This window comes from Cervus canadensis, chromosome 2 (assembly GCF_019320065.1).
Source record: "Cervus canadensis isolate Bull #8, Minnesota chromosome 2, ASM1932006v1, whole genome shotgun sequence".
Classification (NCBI taxonomy): Eukaryota; Metazoa; Chordata; class Mammalia; order Artiodactyla; family Cervidae; genus Cervus; species Cervus canadensis.
The window spans coordinates 10,126,278-10,132,437 of record NC_057387.1 but is presented as its reverse complement, the minus strand read 5'-3'; positions in this window follow the sequence as shown (position 1 = coordinate 10,132,437).

Below are 6,160 nucleotides of genomic sequence, written 5' to 3'. Positions count from 1 at the left end.
CAGTCAGGTCTGACACTCTGCAACCCCATGGACTGTAGCCTACCAGGTTCCTCCATCCATGGGATTTTTCCAGGCAAGAGTACTGGAGTGGGTTGCCATTTCCTTCTCCAGAGGATCTTCCTGACCCAGGGGTTGAACCTAGTTTTCCTGCATTGTGGGCAGACATTTTACCGTCTAATCCAACAGAGAAACCAGAAGTTTCAGTCAAAAAAACAGTAGAGATAGAGGGCTCTTCAAATTTCTCCTTTTGCCACTGCTACTCTGAAAACAGGAAATAAAGGATAAGTAGCCAGCTGACTCACCTTACTTCTCTTATATTTGAGAGCCATTCAAATAAATATAGATTTTTAATGACCCTCATGTAAGTCTGCTGGATAAGAAAAGTCTAATGTTAAAACTTTTCATCTACTGATATTTATAATAAAAATCTTTGAGAGTAACCTTGCCATAATTTTTCATTTTGGTTAAGATATTTATAGGAAATAAACTGTGTTTTCTCTAAGGAAATCAAAATCTAAGGACATTGGTATGAGGAGTCTCAAAGTTGTTTCATAACTTCTTTCTCTCTGGAAAAGAACAGCATGAGGTAACCAGCACTGAATCACATTTTTGGAAAACTAGGCAATGTCCTTTTTCCCTTTCATTTTTCAAAATACTTCTTTTTCCTCTATGCTTCAGGAGATTACAAACTCCTGCAATTCAGTCTCTGAGAGTTTTATCAATTTATCATCCTACATAAACAAAATGAACATGATTCCTGCATTTCTAAGGAAAACCTCAAGATGTGGATTACTGTTGAAAATATTTCCACTGAGGTAAGACCAGCAACGATTTCTGTAGAGAACTGTGGGTACCAGGTTGGTAACCTCAAGCTGACAAGGGGAGTTTTAGTCATGAAGAATTTGGGGGAAAGGTTTGGTATCAAGTACATTCAGGAAAGTAAAAGCAGCAGTAGCTTGATTCTAATCTTTACTGCCTAGGCAAATAATAGACATTTCATTCCACCACAACTGAAGCCTGAACAAAGGGAGATGCATTTTGACAATAGAAAATATTAAAATGTATTCCCCAGGTAACTATCAGTGTGAGTTATATTCAGAAACAGAGTTTGGTTTCCTTCCCTGGAAGATGCACAGGAAACTTGGTAGGAGGCCTGGGTAAAAGTCCAATAGGGGCATGATAAAAATATCAGAAAATAACATTCAGTTTAAAAAAATGCAACTGGATATAAAACTGTACTGTACAGCATTATTCTAATTTTAGAAAACACGCACTCATAGAGCAGAGCAATTTTCAATCCCACAAACAGAGATATGCAAAACATTGGTTTTTTACCTCCCTTAAGACAGTTGAGAGACTTTTTTTTTTTTTTTTTTGGCTCCAAAATCACTGCAGATGGTGACTGCAGCCATGAAATTAAAAGACACTTGCTCCTTGGAAGAAAAGTTATGACCAAACTAGACAGCTTGTTAAAAAGCAGAGACATTACTTTGCCAACAAGCGTGTCTAGTCAAAGCTATGGTTTTCCCAGTAGTCATGTATGGATGTGAGAGTTGGACTATAAAGAAAGCTGAGTGCTGAAGAATTGATGCTTTTGAACTGTGGTGTTGGAGAAGACTCTTGAGAGTCCCTTGGACTGCAAGGAGATCCAATCACTTCATCCTAAAGGAAATTAGTCCTGAATATTCATTGGAAGGATTGATGCTGAAGCTGAAACTCCAGTACTTTGGCCACCTGATGCAAAGAACTGACTCATTGGAAAAGACCCTGATGTTGGGAAAGAGTGAAGGCAGGAGGAGAAGAGACAACAGAGGATGAGATGGTTGGATGGCATCACCGACTCTATGGACATGAGTTTGAGTCAGCTTCAGGAGTTGCTGAAGGACAGGGAGGCCTGGCATGCTGCAGTCCATGGGGTGACAGAGTCAGACAAGACTGAGCGGCTGAAATGAACTGAACCGAAGCCAATTTTAGACAAATAGCCTCCAGAATAAAAAGACCAAAACAAAAGAAGGAATAAGGGAAGATAAACAGAAGAGAACGTTCCTGAGCTAAAATCTTCCCTATCATTATCATCATCTTCATCATCACTGCATTTCCTCATCACTATGTTTAATGTTTTTGCCATCATTCATTGTTGTTGTCCAGTCACTAAGTCGTGTCCAACTCTTTTCAACCCCATGGACTACAGCACGCCAGGCCTCTCTGTCTCTCTCTATCTCCCGAAGTTTGCCCAAATTCATGTCTACTGAGTTGGTGATGTCATCCAACCATCTCATCTTCTGTCACCCACTTCCCCTTTGCCTTCAATCTTTCCCAGCATCAGGGTCTTTTCAAATGTCAATCCTTTGCATCAGGTGGCCAAAGTATTGGAACTTCAGCTTCAGCATCAGTCCTTCCAATGAATATTCAGGACTGATTTCCTTTAGGATTGACCAGTTTGATCTTCTTGCTGCCCAAGGGGTTCTCAAGAGTCTTCTTGAGCACCACAATTCAAAAGCATCAATTCTTCAGCACTCAGCCTTCTTTACGGTCCAACTCTCACATCCGTACATGACTACTGGAAAGACCATAGCTTTCACTAGATGGACCTTTGTTGGCAAAGTGATGTCTCTGCTTTTTAATACACCATCTAAGTTTGTCATAGCTTTCCTGCCAAGAAGTAAGTGCCTTCTAATTTCATGGCTGCAGTCACCATCCACAGTGATTTTGGAGCACAAGAAGAGAAAGTCTGTCACTGCATCCACCTTTTGGCCTTCTATTTGCCATGAAGTGACGAGACCAGATGCCATGATCTTTGGTTTTGTTTTTGTTTTTTTTTCTGAATGTTGAGTTTTAAGCCAGCTTTTTCACTGTTCTCTTTTACCCTCATCAAGAGGCTCTTACCTCCTCTTCACTTTCTGCCATTAGAGTGGTAGCAGCTGCATATCTGACGCTGCTTCTCCTGGAAGTCTTGATTCCAGTTCATAGCTCATCCAACCCTACATTTCACAGGATGTACTCTGCACAGAAGTTAAATAAACAGAGTGACAATATACGGCCTTGTCATACTCTTTCCTAATTTCAAACCAGTCAGTTGTTCCATGTAAGGTTCTAACTGTTGCTTCTTGACCTGCATACAGGTTTCTCAGGAGACAGGTAAGCTGTTCTGGTATTTTCATCTGTTTAAGAATTTTCCACAGTTTGTTGTGACCCACACAGTCAAAGGCTTTCATGTAACCAATGAAGCAGAAGTAGATATTTTCTGGAATTTCCTTGCTTTCTCTATTATCCAGCAAATGTTGGCAATTTGATTTCTGGTTCCTCTGTCTTTTCTAAAACTAACTTATACAAGTTCCTCTTCTTTTTCTAAACCCAACTTGTACATCTGGACCCATCCGTCTTGGGTGACCCGCCACGGCATGGCTCAGCTTCACTGAGTTATGCAAGCCCCTCTCGCCGTGACAAGGCAATGATCCATGAAGAGGTTTGCCATCATATTTCACATACTTTTGTTTTGTGTATCCCCTAACAACTTATTGCAGGTATAGGTGATTTTACTACTTTTGTCTTTTAACCTTCTCAGTAGCTTTATATGTGGCTGATATATGTCTTGTACATGACTAACGTGACTTAGCATATAGGCATATACATACATACATACACAATACAGCAACATACAACTACCGATTAATTCCTAGGAATGGGATTTTATGCTGCTTTTCATTTTCCTTTCTATACTTATCTGTCTCTCAATGCCTAATTTTGCATCTATAACTTACATAATTTGGAAAAATAATAGACATCATGTTTTTTCCCTAAAAGCATGCCTCCTTAGAAGTCTAATTCATTGGTTTGTTGCTTAAAAACAAATACTCTGTGGCCTGAAAACCAAAGAGGGACACTAAGTCCCAAGCACTATTTGGATTTATACTTTGAGTATGGTCTTTACAGGATATAACTCAGGTCAAGTATGAACAGACTGACTAAGTTGTGCTCTCCTCAGAGAAACCCAAAGGGTTTCTGCAAACCAGCTGCAATCCAGTCTGTGCTTCAATTGCCAACCCCTGTCCTAGGGTGGATTGCTTCAGTCCAAAACAATGATATTTTTATTTATTTAAAACTTTTAATTTTGTGTTGGGGTATAGGCAATTAACAATGTTGTGATAGTTTCAGGTGAATAGGGAAGGGAACTCAGCCATACACATACATGAATCCATTCTTCCCTAAACCGCCCCCTCGCCTCCCCATTCAGGCTGTTACATAAGACTGAGAAGAGTTCCATGTGCTATACAGTAGGTCCTTGCTGGTTATCTATTTTAAATATAGCAGTGTGTACATTGTAGAATTGGACTCGTGGAAGGGCCATAATTAGGTAATTTAGTAACCAAATAAGACAGCTTCTGATGTTTTACATGAAGTCAGTACTGTATGTTGGAAGTAACTCTAGCCCTGTCTGATGTAAAATAACTGTTTCCACTTATTTATTCAGGTACAATAGGTCAGTAGCTTTCCAGCTATGCTTTCTGGTCCTCAGTGTGTGTATCCTATGAGGAAGCTGCTCCAGGAAAAGATTTGCATTAGGCAAACACTGAAGAATTTACTTTGAAATACAGTGACAGAAAGTGGATATCTAACACTGAAACTTATAATGCACTTTTTAACTTTTATTTTATTAAAGTACAGTTGATTTACAATCTGTTAGTTTCTGCTACACAGTAAACTGATTCAGCTGTGCATCTTAATGTTCTGTTTTTGTATTCTTTTCCATGATGGTTTGTCATAGGACATTAAATGTATCTTCCTTACAGTGTATTTATTCATCACATACTTGATACTTGATATTTTGCAATTATTTCATATCACTTAATTTTAAACTAGCTCTAGATGGTTGATACTGTTTTTCTTTCATAAGAAAAGTGTGGGATAGAAGGTAAGATCATAGTCTAATGATTAGAACAGTTCCTTCAGAACAAGAATTTCCTCCAAGCTACTGTATTGTCAGTACTTCCTTCAGCCCAAGCTCCTGGAAACCACTAACATTGTAAGAAAACTTTTATAAACTTTACTCATTTCCATAATTTCCTAAAATGGAAATTAAAATATGTATACTATTTTGAACCTGGTTGCTTTCATTTAACATAGTGAGTTTAGGATTCATCTATAAGTTGTGTGTATTGGTTTTTCCTTTTTATTGCTGTGTAGAATTCAATGTGTGGACCCACTAACATTTATTTATCCATCCCCCAAGTGAGAAACAATTGGATTGTTGACACTTTTGCATAGTTACAAATAAAACCACTGCAAATATTCACATGCAGATTTTTGTGTGGTAACCTGTGATATCATTTCAATGAGTGAAACCCTTGGAGTGAGATTGTTGGTCATATGGCAAATGTATTTCAAATATATAAGAAATTGCCAAACAGCTTGCTAAAGTGACTGTAGCAATTTTCATTCCCCAGAGCAATCTGTGAGAATTTCAGTTGCTCTGTATCCTCCTCAGAGTTTAGGATGGTAGGTTCATGTTAATTTTAAAAAACAGTGTAACTCTTTTACAAAGAAGTGTACCATTTAACATTCCACAATTGTATGAGAATTCTAATTCCTCCTCATCCTCACTAACCTTTGATATGGTCAGTCTTTTTAAATTTTTGTCGTTCTAATTGGTGCATAGTGGTATCTCACTGTAGTTTTAATTTGCATTCCCCCAGAGATAAATCAGGTTGAGTATCTTTTTATGTGCATATTTACTGCCTTTTTTTTTTTTTTTTTTGGCCTATCTTAAAAACTCAGCTGTTTTTTCTCATAATACTGAGTTCTGAGAATTCTTTATAAATTCTGGGTACAGAATCTTTACTAGCTATGTGGCTAGCAAATATTATGCCTCAATCTATGGCTTGCATTTTCATGTTTTAAAGGTATTGAGAAACGAAGTATTTCCTGCCATATCAGTAAACAAGGATGTCAGTCATCAGTGATTCTGGCCCTCCAGATTCATCCTGACTCAATTTTCCTGGACTATTCAGGATGCAAGATGGCCAGATTGACTCTGAGAAATGTCCTAAATATATCATGTCCTCAAGATACAGCCGGTCTGTGTCTACTTGTAAAAATGTCTTTCAGAAGAATTTGTCCAACTTTGAGGAGACGATCTACATTAGACTTACAGTGTTACCAG